Below are 18,235 nucleotides of genomic sequence, written 5' to 3' on the forward strand. Positions count from 1 at the left end.
TCATACCACCCTCATTGAGTCTGTTTCTGACCGTTTGAGCAGACACATGCACATTTGTGGCCTGCTGGAGGTCATTTTCCAGGGCCCTGGCAGTGCTCCTCCTGCTCCTCCTTGCACAAAGGCGGAGGTAGCGGTCCTGCTGCTGGGTTGTTGCCCTCCTACGGCCTCCTCCAGGTCTCCTGATGTACTGGCCTGTCTCCTGATAGCGCCTCCATGCTCTGGACACTACGCTGACAGACACAGCAAACCTTCTTGCCACAGCTCGCATTGATGTGCCATCCTGGATGAGCTGCACTACCTGAGCCACTTGTGTGGGTTGTAGACTCCGTCTCATGCTACCACTAGAGTGAAAGCACCGTCAGCATTCAAAAGTGACCAAAACATCAGCCAGGAATCATAGGAACTGAGAAGTGGTCTGTGGTCCCCACCTGCAGAACCACTCCTTTATTGTATTGGGGGTGTCTTGCTAATTGCCTATAATTTCCACCTGTTGTCTATTCCATTTGCACAACAGCATGTGAAATTTATTGACAATCAGTGTTGCTTCCTTAGTGGACAGTTTGATTTCACAGAAATGTGATTGACTTGGAGTTACATTGTGTTGTTTAAGCGTTCCCTTTATTTTTTTGAGCAGTATATTATGACCACTCTCGCGAACACAATGGTGTTCTCCATTTTGCTCTACAACTCGTCTGCCTGCCTGCCTGTCTCCCTCTGTGACTGGGGAGAGTTAGACTCTTGTTGGATGCCTGCCTTGGCCTATAGTACCAGGGGTCTGTCATGTCTTTTGGCTGGTAAGTCAACAAGCACCAATCACTGTTAATGTGACAGCACTCAGCAAGTCGTTGTCACCTCTTTCATGCCCCTGTGTGTGAAGCTGTGTTGTATTCCATGAGTCTCATACTGTACTGTACTGTGAACTGCCAAACACCCCACAGGACCAGAGACAAGCTATCCCTCACATGCAGTCACAACCCACACTCTAGGCTAGCTTTTCTGCTGGTGGGATCTCTGCTGGTGCTTTGCTGTGTGTACTACAATACTACCATGTGGTATTATCTGGCTCTGCTAATACACATACTGTATACAGTACTGTATACAATATGTATATTGCTATACTGTTAATTTAGTATAAAACTATCTGTGTTTTGAGAATGGACACAGTGTAACCTACATACAGTGAGAACTTGAACTTGGTGTTTGCTGAGCTATGACCCTCAGTGTCAATGACGATTTATTGGTACAAAGACTGCATTGAGGGGCCAGTCTTATTGGTCTGGAATAAGAGCACAATGTAGTCTTATAGACGTCTGACAAAGCCTCATACACTAGACATCAGTAACTCACCTCTGTCCCCCATACCCACTATTGTCTGTGCTTTCACCTCTGCTCTCCCTCTTTCTTCTCCCCCTCTCTTTCTCTGATCAGTGGACATGCCCGAATGCCCATACTAGTGTCCTAAATAGTAGGCTGTTTGAGTATATGAAGAAAAAAAAAGTTTTATAGTATGTGACATTTCGATAATCAAGTATACTTTAAATGCCCGGATGTCATACCCATTTCAGCTTTGACAACAGCTGATAAATTAGATATGGGGATGATATTTCCGAAATCAACAAAAAGTGGGAAACAACGCAGTTACCCATGACGGTATGTGAAAATAGAACGTTTAGTAGTATGCAACATTTCAAAAATCGAGTATGGTGAGTATAAGATCCTGCCATTTAAGCCAGGATGTTATATTCATTTCGGATCTTTATCTAATAGAATTCAAAGCACACTTTTCAACAATGCATTGGAAGAGGTGGGATAGGCTCTAGTTCTCTTCAAGTAGCCAAACAACAAAATTAGGCTAGTTAATTGGGAAGATGCCCAAAGCTTCTGTGGTGGTGTTAAAATCACAGGAGGTAGGTGGCACCATAATTGGGGAGGATGGGCTCGTGGTAATGGCTGGAGCGGAATCAGTGGAATGGCATCAAATACATCAAACATATGGTATCCATTCCAGACATTATTATGAGCCGTTCTCCCCTCAGTAGCCTCCGCTGGTTCAAATGTAGGCTAAATAGTTTCTGTTTTCCTTAAAATTATCACGAGTATTGCATTATATGCTACATCATATGCTACAGGACAACAACCTCTCCCTCAATGTGAGCAAGACAAAGGAGCTGATCATGGACTACAGGAAAAGTCGGGCCTAACAGGCCCCCATTAACATCGACGGGGCTGTAGTGGAGCGGGTCGAGAGTTTCAAGTTCCTTGGTGTCCACATCACCAATGAACTATCATGTTCCAAACCCTCCCAGACATTCGTGAAGAGGGCACGACAACGCCTTATCCCCCTCAGGAGAGACTGCTGAACAATTAATCAAATGGCCACCAGACTATTTATATTGACCCCCCCTCCCTCTATTTGTTTTGTACACTGCTGCTACTCGCTATGCATAGTTTTTATTTTTTACTTTAGTTTATTTGGTAAATATTTTCTTAACTCTTCTTGAACTGCACTGTTCGTTAAAGGGGCTTGTAAGTAAGCATTTCACGGTAAGGTCTACAATTGTTGTATTTGGCGCATGTGACAAATAAAGTGACAAATAAAGTTTGATTCGATTTTGATCTGTCACATCTGTTTCACCTGTCTTTGTGCTTGTCTCCACCGCCCTCCAGGTGTTGCCCATCTTCCCATTGTCCCCAGTGTACTTATAGCTGTGATCTCGTTCGTTTTGTATCGTCAAGTCTACCAGCGTTTTCCCTGTGCTCCTGTCTTTCTCTAGTTTCTGTTTTCTAGCTTTCCCGGGAACTACAGACTTGCTCATTGCCATGACCATCCGGATCGATCAGTGGCATTGGGAACGTAGGAAGGAGAAGAGGTCCAATTCCACTTGCCTACCCAAGGATTACAAGGATTCTACCCGAGTTCCCCCGATTGTCTCCGAAGTCTGCCGATTCACCTCGTCCCGAGCCGATGCAACTAGGCAGAGCTAGGCTGTCCCCAGCCGAACGTCTACACCAGCTTCTCACAGAGAGTTTCCTGTGTTGTGGAACTGCTGGTCATTTTGTGTCCTCCTGTCCACAAAAAGACCAGGCTCACGGGTAGTGGCGAGTACTCTGGTGGGCCATACAGAACCTTTCCTCTCCCCTTTCTCACACCCCTTTTCATGCCATCCTACTGTGGGGAAACCAGTCGAAATTTCTCTGGTTGTCTGAGCTGGGCATCCCCACTCAGCCCCTCTCCATTCTCATGGACGTTAGAGTGCTGGATGGGTGCATTATAGGCCGTTGCGGCTGTGGCATATTGCATACTTTTTACTAAATGCCATGTGCTAAATAGTATGTGACAAGGAGTAAATAGTATGCAGTTTAAGTATGTTGTACACTAGTATGGGTATCCGGACACTGACATTGGTGACACAACCTTGAGAATGAGTCACTCACTCCATCTGTCACACTACTTGCCCTGTGAAAACAAGGAGAGAAGAAAGATAGAACTAGCAGGATAACAGGTTTAAAATGAATCAGGATGTATATCTTGTGACTGGGACACTTTTGTGGTAGCATGCAGAAATAGTTTGGGAAGTGGAATCCAGTGAATCTGGGTTATCAACTGAAGGAACAAAATTATTAAAACACAAGGCTAATTTAGTCCTAGTCTATTGGCAGTGAGTCAAGACAAGTAAGAAGATGCATTGTCTTTTATGTGCGTTCCCTTCCTCCTCCCTCACCTAGCCCCCCCTCCCTGTCTCTTCACCTTGCCACGCCCCTCCTCCCTCTCACCTTACCCCTCCTCCCTCCTCCCTCTCTCCTCTCCCCTTCTCCCTCTCTCCTTACCTCGCCTCGCCTTTTGTCCATTGCAGTATACCTGGCCTGCCCGCCACCCGCCGCTCAACCTTAGCTGACCCCCAGCCTCTCACCCTTCCTCTTCCCTCCCTGCCCGTGCTCTGCCCTCCTCCAACCTCTGGAGGAATTCTGCCGTTGGGGTTTTTAATATTCCACGGCCCTGCGTGCCCTCAGATTTGGCTGCGCGGCGTTAACACAAGCTGACACCACAGATTAGCCGCAGACATCATGAATGCCGCGTCCCTTTTGTGCTACGTGGAGCCAGGCCAAAAGAGCCCGGGTCAGTTGGATAGACCAGCTTAGAAGACCTCAGAACAAATACAGCCCTCCTTAACCAGCACCAGGGAGGGTCTCTTTGGGGCCATGGTCAAAAGTAATGCACTAAATAGGGAATAGGGTGCCATTTGGGAAGCAATCCCAGTGAATGCCAGACTGACTACACCCTCCACTGGTGAAGCCATAATACAGTCATTTTACATAAAGGCAGGAGGAAAACTAACTCTGGTATATACACAGGACAAGGTGTTCAAGTTCATGGAAGTATCTTGAGAAGGTACAATCTTCTACCCAACAATGCTTTTACCCCACATAAACCATGGCGGTATGGTCAGACTTCAGACAAAAAATTGTTCTCAAAATGCAGACATTTCTCCATCTGCATGTTTCTCTGCCCAGAGTGGTGTGAAAATGTGGTCAAGTGGCGTACCCTGTTCTGTCTCTAATCCCTGATCTAGAGAGGGCAGGGGAGGCTTACAGGGGTATGGGGCAGCATGGGAACCCCTTAATTGAAGGGTGGGAAACCCCGCTGGGCCTGAAGCATGGAACTCAGACACGTGGCATTCTGTTGGTGGTCAGGGTTGCCGTGGTTACTCAGAAAACTTACCTTGATCCCTCAACCACTGGATTCTTGGCTGTTGTTGGAATACGTGACTGGGCGGTAGCGTGGGTGTGTGTATGTGTGTGAAAAAACGGTTGGCTGGTATGCCCTCACTCGTCTGAGTGGTCGGCCTTCACCTGCTAGTACACTTATGCTGACTTTGACTTGGGTTCTGACCCAACAAGATGTCCGATACGAACAAGGTGAATGCGTCTCCTTTCAGGGTTTTTATTCCCCCCCAATAATAAACCCACTGCAATTTACAGGTAGATGCACACACTACATTCCAGAGCATTCGTAATAATGTTTACACTAATAGTCCTACAGATAAAGTTATGACTTCACTCATTAAACAAATACTCACTGGCCTGAGTGGGCGGGTGTAGTGTCCAGACGCCTGTTTCCAAAAACTCTGATTGGTTGGAGATAGCAAGGCTATCCTTGTACACCAAAATGTGTCTAATTGGTCGGCCTAAAGTGGTCAGGACATTGTGGCATGGTTGCCTGGAGGTTTTGTCTAGTTCCCGGTTTGTCCCGGGGCCGTCCTCGCCGACATTTTTAGGACGTTCTTGAGATGTTGTGTCACGGTCCCCTGGAGATTTTGTCTAGTTCATGGTTTGTCACAGGGATGTCTCCGAGGACGTTTTCAGGATGTTCCTGGGATGTTGTTTCATGGTCCCCGGAGGTTTTCTGGAGGTGAAAGAATCACACAGCTGTTTAGGCGAGGTGCTGGCAAGCAGAGTAGAACACTTGAAAAAGAAAAGGAGAGCCTCACACTAGGAGCTCAGATGGAATAATTTAATAACCAACGTTTCAACAGACAAGCTGTCTTCATCAGGGTATAATGACAAACACGTCGGGTCACCAATTTATATAGTTTAGAAGGACACACAGGTGTCTGTAATCAAGGCTGGGTGTGGCTTGATGTCATTGGTTGATTTACAGATATAAATAGAACATATAAAAGCATGAATGGAAAACAAACAATCATAGATACAATTTGGCCCTGGAGGCTTTGTCTTGTTCCTGGTTTGTCCGGTGATGTTCCTGAGGACGATTTTAGGACGTTCTGGGAATGTTGTGTCAAGGTCCCCTGGAGTTTTTTGTTTAGTACCCGGCTGATTCTACCTAAGGCACGGGCACCCTATTTTCATTACACATCACCCCTTGTTAATTTGCCAAGCCCATCAAGGCCCTGATTGGTGAACCACTGATCCATTCACAGGTCTTTGTCTGTTGGCAATGTTAGGGACACCAGACACACACAAAAAGTACTTTTAACCTTTTCATGCGTGAGTTCCAAAAATCTCTAACGGTCCCCCAGCACGAGTTTTTTTTTTTAAATGTGTGATGTCAGAATGCGCACGCTGTTCCAAAATTGTATTGATATGCAACAGGACAGTTAACCCACACTGCCCTTGCTAATGTAAGACGAGGATTAACTCCATGAGTCAGACAAACTTCTCGCTTCGATGAGAGCCCAAACACTCCTCCAGTGTTTTCCCAGGTCAAGTATTCAGACATTTGGCATCTCCAGTCAGAACAAAACCTGCCCAAACTTTTTCCCCCTGGTGCATTTTCCATCTGGCGCCAGCGTTGCCTTTATTGTTGTTTTCCTTACTAATAATTACATTGTGTGCATTCCTATCTGTAACGGCTGTCTTCGTGAAGAGAGGACCAAGGCGCAGCAGGTTGCGTGCTCATCATTATATTTATTTTAAATAAAGACTGTGAACACGGAAAAACAATAAACCAAGAAACGACGACAGGAAACAGTTTAGCAGGCTATACACATAACAGCAGTGCTAAAGACAACTACCCACAATTAACAAACAAAACACATCCATTTATATATATGACTCTCAATCAAAGGCAACTACAAACACCTGCCTTCAATTGAGAGTCCAACACCCAATTACCTAACATAGAAATTTACTAAACTAGAAAGAACATAGAAATACAAAAACATAAAACATAACCCAAAACCCGGAAATAATAAATCAAACACCCTTCTAAACAAACCACCACCCCGAACCACATAAAACAAATACCCTCTGCCACGTCCTGACCAAACTACAATCACAAATAACCCCTATACTGGTCAGGACGTGACACTATCAGAGATAGTTAACTTCTCTAGGGCCGGCGGGACGAAATCGTTCCACCTACGTAACAGCCAGTGGAATCCTGTGGCGCGTTATTCAAATACCTTAGAAATGCTATTACTTCAATTTCTCAAACATATGACTATTTTACACCATTTTAAAGACAAGACTCTCATTAATCTAACCACACTGTCCGATTTCAAAAAGGCTTTACAACGAAAGCAAAACATTAGATTATGTCAGCAGAGTACCCAGCCAGAAATAATCAGACACCCATTTTTCAAGCTAGCATATAATGTCACAAAAACCCAGAAGACAGCTAAATGCAGCACTAACCTTTGATGATCTTCATCAGGTGACACACCTAGGACATTATGTTATACAATACATGGATGTTTTGTTCAATCAAGTTCATATTTATATCAAAAAAACAGCTTTTTACATTAGCATGTGACGTTCAGAACTAGCATACCCCCCGCAAACTTCCGGTGAATTTACTAAATTACTCACGATAAACGTTCACAAAAAGCATAACAATTATTTTAAGAATTATAGATACAGAACTCCTCTATGCACTCGATATGTCCGATTTTAAAATAGCTTTTCGGTGAAAGCACATTTTGCAATATTCTCAGTAGATAGCCCGGCATCACAGGGCTAGCTATTTAGACACCCAGCAAGTTTAGCACTCACCAAAGTCAGATTTACTATAAGAAAAATGTTATTACCTTTGGTGTTCTTCGTCAGAATGCACTCCCAGGACTTCTACTTCAATAACAAATGTTGGTTTGGTCCCAAATAATCCATTGTTATATCCAAATAGCGGCGTTTTGTTCGTGCGTTCAAGACACTATCCGAAAGGGTAAAGAAGGGTGACGAGCATGGCGCATTTCGTGACAAAAAACGTCTAAATATTCCATTACCGTACTTTGAAGCATGTCAACCGCTGTTTAAAATCCATTTTTATGCCATTTTTCTCGTAAAAAAGCGATAATATTCTGACCGGGAATCTGCATTTAGGTAAACAGACGAAAGAAAATAAAGCATGGGGTCGACTCGGGCACGCGCCTAAGCCCATTGTCCTCTGATCGGCCACTTGCCAAAAGCGTAAATGTGTTTCAGCCTGGGGCTGCCTCGATATCATTCAGCTTTTCCCGGGCTCTGAGAGCCTATGGGAGCCGTAGGAAGTGTCACGTAACAGCAAAGATCCTCAGTCTTCAATAAAAAGAGCCAAATTGAACAACAACTTGTCAGACAGGCCACTTCCTGTATGGAATCTTCTCAGGTTTTTGCCTGCCATATGAGTTCTGTTATACTCACAGACACCATTCAAACAGTTTTAGAAACTTTAGGGTGTTTTCTATCCAAAGCCAATAATTATATGCATATTCTAGTTACTGGGCAGGAGTAGTAACCAGATTAAATCGGGTACGTTTTTTATCCGGCCGTGTCAATACTGCCCCCTACCCCCAACAGGTTAAGCACACACTCACACACACTTTGGTTACATACAATGGATCTTGATTGGATTGATAATTGGACTTGGAATAGCAGTAGTGAACTGTTGTGGTTCTATATGGCAAAGATATGCACAGCATACAAACAGTATTAGTAAGATGTTTTAACTCCGCAATATAAATAGGTTATATACATGAAATAATGGCATATGGCATTACAGTTATAGCACAACTATAAAGGGCTATAAACAGAGCAGCATAAACATTAACCTAAACATTCACATATCGCTGAAGAGAGATAAACTTATTACTGAGATAGACAAGAGAAGATTTATGACTCCCTCTGACCTGGTGCAGCTCTGAATCTGCCAGGCTGAGATCTTATCAGATCTGCCTGGGTGTAACAGAGTCATAAATCACTCTGTGCATGCAAGCTCCCGAGATCCATCATTGAAACTTTTTTCGAAGCTTCCAGAAGTTCGCACATGATAGCGCAATAAAACACTCTAGCAAAGGCCACTATGAAAAGCACTGCGGTAGCCTGCACATATACAAGTCTGGTACTGGTACTTAATGAATTATAATCGCACAGCACTGCGGTAGTGTGCACATATGAAAGGCTGGTACTGGTGCTTAATTATAATTGCACATATATAATAAACCAGCTACAATTTACAGGTAGATGTACGCACAACATTCCAGAGCATTCTTAATAATGTTCACACTAACAATCCTTAGAATAAAGTTACTCCTTCACTCCTCAGACTACGATTAGTCTCTGGCCTGAGTGAGCTGGTGCTGTGTCCAGATGTACATTTCCAAGCGCTCTGATTGGTTGGGATAGCAGGGCTATTATGGGTGAGTGACAACTAAGGTAGGCTGAGGAGCTAAACGAATGGGACAAAAGTATGTGGACACCACTTCAAATTAGTGGATTTGCCTATATCAGCCACACCCGTTGCTGACAGGTGTATAAAATTGAGCACATGGCCATGCAATCTCCATAGACAAACATTGGCAGTAGAATGGTCTTACTGAAGAACTCAAAGTGGCACCGCCATAGGATGCCACATTTACAACAAGTCAGCTTGTGAAATTCCTGCCCTGCCCCGGTCAACTGTAAGTGCTGTTATTGTGAAGTGGAAAAGCCTAGGATAGACAACTGCTCAGCCGAAAAGTGGTAGGTCACACAAGCTCACATAACGGGGCCGCCGAGTGATGAAAAGCGTAGCGCGTAAAAATTGTCTGTCCTCGGTTGCAACAGTCAATACTGAGTTCCAAACTTCCTCTGGAAGCAATGTCAGCACAAGAACTGTTCGTTGGGAGCTTCATGAAATGGGTTTCCATGGCCGAGCAGCCGGTCACAAGCCTAAGATCACCATGGGCAATGCCAAGAGTGGGCTGGAGTGGTGTTAAGCTTGCCTCCATTGGAAATGGTTTGTCGAGATCGGTGTGGAAAGATCTTGACTGGCCTGCACAGAACCCTGGCCTTAACCCCATCGAACACCTTTGGAATGAATTTCCAACCTCACTAATGCTCTTGTGCTCTTGTGGCTGAATGGAGCAAGTCCCCGCAGCAATGTTCCATCAGGTGGAAAGCCTTCCCAGAAGAGTGGAGGCTGTTTTAGCAGCAAAGGGGGGGATCAACTCCATATTAATGCCCATGATTTTGGAATGAGATGTTCGACAAGCAGGTGTCCATAGACTTTGGTCATGAAGTGTATTGACATCTGTTCATCTGTTGACTCTCTCTTTTTGCACAGGTGTTTATTGTGTATAGAACATCTACAGTACCTGCAAGAGAAACAGAGTTTACCTCTTCATTGTTTTATATGATGCCCTCCTAGACCTGCCACTTCACTGGGCAATTCACTGGCATGGCCTGTCATCATGTATGATTAGACAGAGAGAGGAGACAAGGAGGATGAGGAAGAGAAGAAGGAGGAGGAGGAAATAGGAGGAATCATGTATGGAAGTATAGAGTAACAGGAGAGGAAGAAATGAGGAATTGATGGAAAGGTACAGTAATGAGAGAAAAATGGGTGGGCTTTGAAGTGTTAAAGAGGTGTGGGGAGGGCGGGAATAAGGTAGGGAGGGCGTTGTGAGAACATGGAGTGGGGACGGGGGCGGAGGGGGGGTGAAGACTGGGGAGGAGGAAGAACGGAAGCGGTTTGCGGATTTTGGAGAGTAATGAAAAGAGAAGGCAATCGAGTTCAACTAGATGAAAGAAGGGGGAGAAAAGAAAGGAAGGAAAAAACGGGGGGAAAGAGGAAAAATAGAATTGAGGGGGCCAGAGAGAGGAAAGAGGAAAGAGAGAACTCAGAGGTGGGAGAGATGGGAGAATGAGAGAGCTGCAATGCAGTGATACGCTCTCTTCCAACCAGCACACAGAAAAACATCCAGGCAGACACAAAACCCAGGCAGTTTGTTGTTCCCTTGAGCTAAATGATTATAACTAGCTAACATTGTCCATAACTGTGTTTAAAAAATAAAAAAAAAGAATTCACCTTTATTTAACCAGGTAGGCCAGTTGAGAACAAGTTCTCATTTACAACTGCGACCTGGCCAAGATAAAGCAAAGCAGTGCAACAAAAACAACAACACAGAGTTACACATGGGATAAACAAACGTACAGTCAATAACACAATAGAAAAATTGTATTTACAGATGGGCTGTTTACAGATGGGCTGTGTACAGCTGCAGCGATCGGTAAGCTGCTCTGACAGCTGATGCTTAAAGTTAGTGAGGGAGATATAAGTCTCCAACTTCAGTGATTTTTGCAATTTGTTCCAGTCATTGGCGGCAGAGAACTGGAAGGAAAGGCGGCCAAAGTAGGTGTTGGCTTTGGGGATGACCAGTGAAACATACCTGCTGGAGCGCATGCTACGGGTGGGCGTTGCTATGGTGACCAGTGAGCTGACATAAGGCAGAGCTTTACCTAGCAAAAACTTATAGATGACCTGGAGCCAGTGGGTTTGGTGACGAATATGTAGCGAGGACCAGCCAACGAGAGCATACAGGTCGCAGTGGTGGGTAGTATATAGGGCTTTGGTGACAAAAGGTCAGTGGCGGTCAGTGCCGTAATATAAGGGAGGACGATAATTATTTTCATGAGAATGGCCTTATTTCTATTATGCCATGTTGGATGACTGTCATTCATATTCCATTCACCCAGTTCAATGTATGGTTGCTACAACCTATGAATGAAAGTTTACAATGTAGGAGCACACAGGTCGAGAGAAAAATTAGAGGTGACAGACTGACACATGGGCAGACAGTGACATTCAATACCGCCATGCACACACTCTTGCCTGCATCTAGCTAATATAGGTTGTTATCCTTAGTCCAACAGTTGCAAACACGTTTCTATTGGACAAATGCAGCTATGTTTATCCCCGTTTTGTTCCATTTGCTTCTATTTAAGAAATATTTTTCAACAGAATCGGCGGAATGAATACACCCCTGACCACACGTAAACACAGTTCACTTTCATAACAGCCACGTTGTATTTCTATGTGCTCTCCTCCTCTCACCTTGTCCCTTGGACTTCAATGCACAGCACATCAGCTGCATGTGACCAGGCGAAAAAACCTTTCCAAGCCAAACCGCTACACACAGCCTATATCATTGTCACCATATTAGCTAAAGTAACATCATAGTCAGCATAGCTAGTAGAATTAACATGTTAGTAAACCCGCTACAATCTTTCAGTAATGTTAGTGTAGTCAGTAAGTAGTTACACCGGTGAGCCCAGGTTGTAATAAATTAGTAAAACCAAAAGCTTACCTTGACTTGGAAGAGTTCAAGTGTTGTGTTGGACAGTCACAGCCAGCTAGCTAACATAGAATTAATCTGTTTGAGCAGGGTGATGCAGTAGGCTAAACTAGCTAGTTGCAGTTGCTAGCTAAGTAAGTGAAACTGAATGTGAAAAAATTACGAAATCTCTCTCTCTATTTCTTTTTTGCTTCTCCTTCATTTTGTAAGAACTATAATTCTTCAAAACTGTTCAACTATTGTCTTTCTCTCTCTTTGAGTCAACTACTCACCACATGTTATGCACTGCAGTGCTAGGTAGCTTTAGCTTATGCTTTCAGTACTAGACTAATTCTCTGATCCTTCGATTGGGTGGACAAGTCAGTTCATGCTGAAAGAACTCTGATATGTTGGAGGACGTACTATGGAAGTTGTCATAATTACTGTGTGAGTCTATGGAAAGGAGGGAGAACCATGAGCCTCCTAGGTTTTGTATTGAAGTCAATGTACCCAGAGGAGGACGGAATATGTCTGTCCTCCGACTACACCATGGTGCTACCCTACAGAGTGCTGTTCAGGCTACTGTAGACCTTCTTTGCAAAATAGTGTGTTTTAATCAATTATTTGGTGACGGGATTATATTTATTGTAGTTTTATCTAAAATGGATAATTTTTTCATGTTTTACCATTTTTATTTTTATAAGATTTACTGAGAAGGATGGTCCCTTCCTCCTCTGAGGATCCTCCACTGCATTGAAGCTGGGTCGGAATGTCTTCCTGCCTTTCTTGTAGACTGGTGTTGGGAGGACCACTGGCAGAAGTCTTAACCTGTTAGGGCTAGGGGGCAGTATTGACACGGCTGGATAAAAAACTTACCCGATTTAATCTGGTCACTACTCCTGCCCAGTAACTAGAATATGCATATAATTATTGGCTTTGGATAGAAAACACCCTAAAGTTTCTAAAACTGTTTGAATGGTGTCTGTGAGTATAACAGAACTCCTATGGCAGGCCAAAACCTGAGAAGATTTCAAGCAGGAAGTGGCCTGTCTGAGAAGTAGTGTTTCATCTTGGCTCTTTTTATTGAAGACTCAGGATCTGTGCAATAACGTGACACTTCCTACGTCTTCCATAGGGTCTCAGAGCCCGGGAAAAAGTTGAACGATATCGAGGCAGGCTCTGGCTGAAACACTTTATCGCTTTTGGCAAGTGGCCACTCAGAGTACTATGGGCTTAGGCGCGTGCCCGCTTCGACCGAATGCTTTCTTTTCCTTTGTCTGTTTATCTAAACGCAGATTCCCGGTCGGAATATTATCGCTTTTTTATGAGAAAAATGGCATAAAAATGTATTTTAAACAGCGGTTGACATGCTTCGAAGTACGGTAATGGAATATTTCGAATTCTTTTGTCACGAATTGCGCCATGCTCGTCACCCTTATTTAGCCTTTAGGATAGTGTCTAGAACGCACGAACAAAACGCCGCTGTTTGGATATAACGATGGATTATTTTGGACCAAACCAACATTTGTTATTGAAATAGAAGTCCTGGGAGTTTCATTATCTGTTAATATGCCACATTTATTTATCCTATGGTTCTGACGTGTACACGGAGTACACTGTAAGAACGACCCATGTTCTGAATTCTGTCGCTGTACATTTCAAATGTGCTGAACACACAGCTATATTTACTACAGTACATCCGTCGTCGCTTGCTCATTAATGTCTTAATCGAAATTACGGATTGCCTCTCATCCACTTTTCATCACCTTTTGCCATAGTGAAATCAGAGGGTGCCAAATTCAAAATACAAAATTGTAATATTAAACATTCATGAAAATACAAGTGTCATACATGATCCTTTAGCTTCGAATCTTGGTAATTGAACTGCGTTGACAGATTTCAAAAAGGCTTTACGGCGAAAGCATAGCATTTGATTGTCTGAGGACAGCGCCTCACATTAGCATATTTTCCAAACCAGCCAAATAGCGATAAAATAAATCACTTACTTTTGAAGATCTTCCTCTGTTTGCAATCCTAGGGGTCCCAGCTACACAATGAATGGTCGTTTTGTGTGATAAAGTCCTTCTTTATATCCCAAAAACGCTGTTTAATTGGCTCCATTGAATTCAATAATCCAGTCCTTCAACATGCATACAAAGGATTCCAAAAAGTTACCAGCAAAGTTCATCCAAACGAGTCAAACGATGTTTTTTATTAATCTTCAGGTTGTCTAATATCTAAAGAAATTATAATATTTCAGACGGAGATTACTATGTTCAATAGCAAAGGAAAAGAACGAAGACCGCGCCCACATTCACGTGCGCAAAAAAGACTACTTTTGCCCTGGCACTCAACTTGGAAAGACTACAAATATTTCTTCATTGTTCAAAAGACAAGCTTAAAACTTTGTATAAAGACTGTTGACATCTACGGGAAGCCATAGGAACTGCAATCTGGGAGGCGGAAATTAGATCTTTCAATAGCATTGCATTGGAAGTCATTAGGAACAAAAAAAAAACATTTTCCGGATCGATTAACCTCGGGTTTTTGCCTGCTATATCAGTTTTGTTATACTCACAGACATTATTTTAACAGTTTTAGAAACTTCAGTGTTCTCTATCCAATTATACCAATTATATGCATATCTTAGCTTCTGGGCCTGAGTAACAGGCAGTTTACTTTGGGCACATCAGACAGGCGAAAATTCAGGAAACTAGCCTTACTCGCTGAGAGGTTACGCAAATCTGCCATATCAGCTATGTTTTTATGTTTTGTGGCTTTGCTGGCATGTATCCCACTTTTGTTTTTTTGCCCCACCAAGATGTACATGCTAAAATCGCCACTGTAGCTATGTAGCAATGAAATTGTCATCTGCGTTTGGATTTCATGACAAGGTAAAATATTAAGCCAGCTAGCTATGGTTGTTATTTCACTTCTGTGAAGTTGCTATATCTAGCTAATGAGTTCACTAGTTAACCAGTAGCACCTAAGTTAGCTAGCTAGTTGATTTGTCATGACACAAGTTGAAGCTGGAAATCATTTTTGGTGACACACTGGCAGCTATCAGATTTACAGAGAATTGAAATCTGCATTCATTTTGACATGACAAGTTAAATATCAAGCCAGCTAAAACTTTAGTGGAAGATACAGCTGTATAAAATAGCTACTGTGGCCATCGTTTGCTTTGACATCCAGGGGACAAACATGTATCTTGTTTTAAACATGTCTACCCATAGCTACTAATAATGTATTTGTTTATGAATTACAATGCATCCATAATATAGCCTCACATAGCTGATATAGGCTAAGTTCACTCATTTGCCATGATGCTTGATTAGCCTAATTGCTTGACTACAGACTAACTTCCCAATAACACCATGTATTCTTGTAGGCTGACTGTATTAGCCTAGTTTACATTAGGTTTGTTATGTACTGCTTATTGTTCTTCACTTTGCTGTGGGTGGGAGAAATCACTATGTCAGCTGAGACCCTCTCACAGGTGTTTTGTAAGACATAAGTAGAAAGTGAATTGTCTTGGATTCTCTCTTACCTCTCCTTACCTTCTACCTCTGTAGTATCTATGACCAGAGGAAAACTAATGAGAATGATGGCATACTGAAGAAGTTCTGTCCATCTCACCTGTAGTCCAGCTAGTCCAAAACAAACGACACAGCTAAAACACAATGAGTGAAACACACTTTTATTAATATTTTAAATGCTCTCTTTCCTCGTATCTTTTCTCATGTCTGCCCTTCCCATCAGTGACCATGTCTGTCAGTGACCAGTGTGTTACCATGTTATAATTCCAGTGTATAATATAACGGATAATATAATTCCAGTGTAATATTCGCTCTCAATGTCACTCTTTTCCTACTATTTCTCCCTCTCTATTTCTCCATCTCACAGTGAAGGGGGTGAATTTCAATGGCCCTAGGAGTGAGTTTGTGGTCAGTGGCAGCACAGTCGCTGCCACTAACCACAAACTCTGCTTGCATAGTCCAGTTCATGGAGGGAGACATAGGAGTGGTGAGGGAGAGGGAGGGATGGTGGGTGTTAAGATGAATATATGATGATAAAAAGGACCTCGCTGCTTGAGGAAATGGGCGGGCACAAGTAATACCCTGAAATAAAACTATATAGTATCAGTTTCACAGTTTTATTCTCACTCACTAATCTCAATCTGTCACTTCACTCTTCTTCAAATAACAGGTGTGCCTTGTTAAAAGTTAATTTATGGAATTTCTTTCCTTCTTCATGAGTTTGAGCCATTTAGTTGTGTTGTGAAAAGGTAGGGGTGGTATACAGAAGATATCCCTATTTGGAAAAAGACCAAGTCCATTTTATTGCAAGCTCAAATAAGCAAAGAGAAACGACAGTACATCATGACTTTAAGACATGAAGGTAAGTCAATCCGGAACATTTCAAGAACTTTCAACGTTTCTTCAAGTGCAGTCGCAAAAACCATCAAGCGCTTATGATGAAACGGGCTCTCATGAGGACCGCCACAGGAAAGGAAGACCCAGAGTTACCTCTGCTACAGAGGATCAGTTCATTAGAGTTACCAGCCAAATAAATGCTTCACAGAGTTCAAGTAATAGACACATCTCAACATTTACTGTTAGGCCAGCATGGTCAAATTTCTGCAAAGAAACCACTACTAAAGGACACCAATAATAAAAGACTTCCTTGGGCCAAGAAATATGAGCAATGGACATTAGACTGGTGGAAATCTGTCCTTTGGTCTGAAGAGTCCAAATTTGAGATTTTTGGGTCCAACCGCCGTGTGTTTGTGCGATGCAGAGTAGGTGAACGGATGATCTCCGCATGTGTAATTCCCACCGTGAAGCACGGAGGAGGCGTGATGATGTGGGGTGTTTGCTGGTGACACTGTCTGTGATTTATTTAGAATTCAAGGCACACTTAACCAGCATGGCTACCACAGCATTCTGCAGTGATACGCCATCCCATCTGGTTTGCGCTTAGTGGGACTATCATTCGTTTTTCAACAGGACAATGACTCAACACACCTCCAGGCTGTGTAAGGGCTGTTTGACCAAGAAGGAGAGTGATGGAGTGCTGCATCAGATGACCTGGCCTCCACAATCACCCGACCTCAACCCAATTGACATGGTTTGGTATGAGTTGGACCACAGAGTGAAGGAAAAGTAGCCAACAAGTACTCAACATGTGTGGGAACTCCTTCAAGACTGTTGGAAAAGCATTCCAGGTGAAGCTGGTTGAGAGAATGCCAAGAGTGTGCAAATCTGTCATCAAGGTAAAGGGTGATTGCTTTGAAGAATCTCAAATATAAAATATATTTTTTGTTTTTTACTTGATTCCATATATGTTATTTCATAGTTTTGATGTCTTCACTACATTTCTACAATGTAGAAAATAGTAAAAATAAAGAAAAATCCTTGAATGGGTAGGTGTGTCCAAACTTATGACAGGTTCTGTCAAATGACATGTTTTTTTCGAGTATATCTGAAGTATACTATAATATCATTACACTTCAACACACTTAAGGATCTTACCCTTTTTTTCAATTTTCGCCTAAAATGACATGCCCAAATCTAACTGCCTGTAGCTCAGGACCTGAAGCAAGGATATGCATATTCTTGATAGGAAACACTTTGAAGTTTGTGGAAATGTGAAATTAATGTAAGAGACTAAACACATTAGATCTGGTTAAAGATAATTCAAAGAAAAATATGTTTTTTGTTATTGTATTGTTCCACCATCTGGAACAACCGTCTGGGTAGCCATTTTACTAGATATTCAGGAGTCTTATGGCTTGGGGGTAAAAGCTGTTTAGAAGCCTCTTGGACCTAGACTTGATGCTCCGGTACCGCTTTCTGTGTGGTAGCAGAAAGAAGAGTTTATGACTACGGTGGCTGGAGTCTTTAACAATTTTTAGGGCCTTCCTCTGACACCGCCTGGTATAGAGGTCCTGGATGGCAGGAAGCTTGGCCCCAGTGATGTACTGGGCCGTTCGCACTACCCTCTGTAGTGCCTTGTGGTCGGAGGCTGAGCAGTTGCAATACCAGGTAGTGATGCAACCAGTCAGGATGCTCTCGATGGGGCAGCTATAGAACCTTTTGAGGATCTGAGGACCCATGCCAAATCTTTTCAGTCTCCTGGGGGGGGAATAGGTTTTGTCATGGGCGCTTCACGACTGTCATGGTGTGCTTGGACCATGTTAGTTT

General features: G+C 43.0%; 1 long non-coding RNA gene across 1 annotated transcript in view; it reads right to left on the bottom strand.

Moving 5' to 3' along the window:
* Positions 1-4,932: 4,932 nt before the first annotated feature.
* Positions 4,933-18,235, bottom strand: part of LOC106602998 (uncharacterized) — a 31,862-nt gene continuing 18,559 nt past the window's right edge. Inside the window, exon 4 of the long non-coding RNA XR_001328338.2 lies at positions 4,933-5,404. This is a non-coding gene — a long non-coding RNA (uncharacterized lncRNA). The remainder of the gene's footprint in view (positions 5,405-18,235) is intronic.

This window comes from Salmo salar, chromosome ssa04 (assembly GCF_905237065.1).
Source record: "Salmo salar chromosome ssa04, Ssal_v3.1, whole genome shotgun sequence".
NCBI lineage: Eukaryota > Metazoa > Chordata > Actinopteri > Salmoniformes > Salmonidae > Salmo > Salmo salar.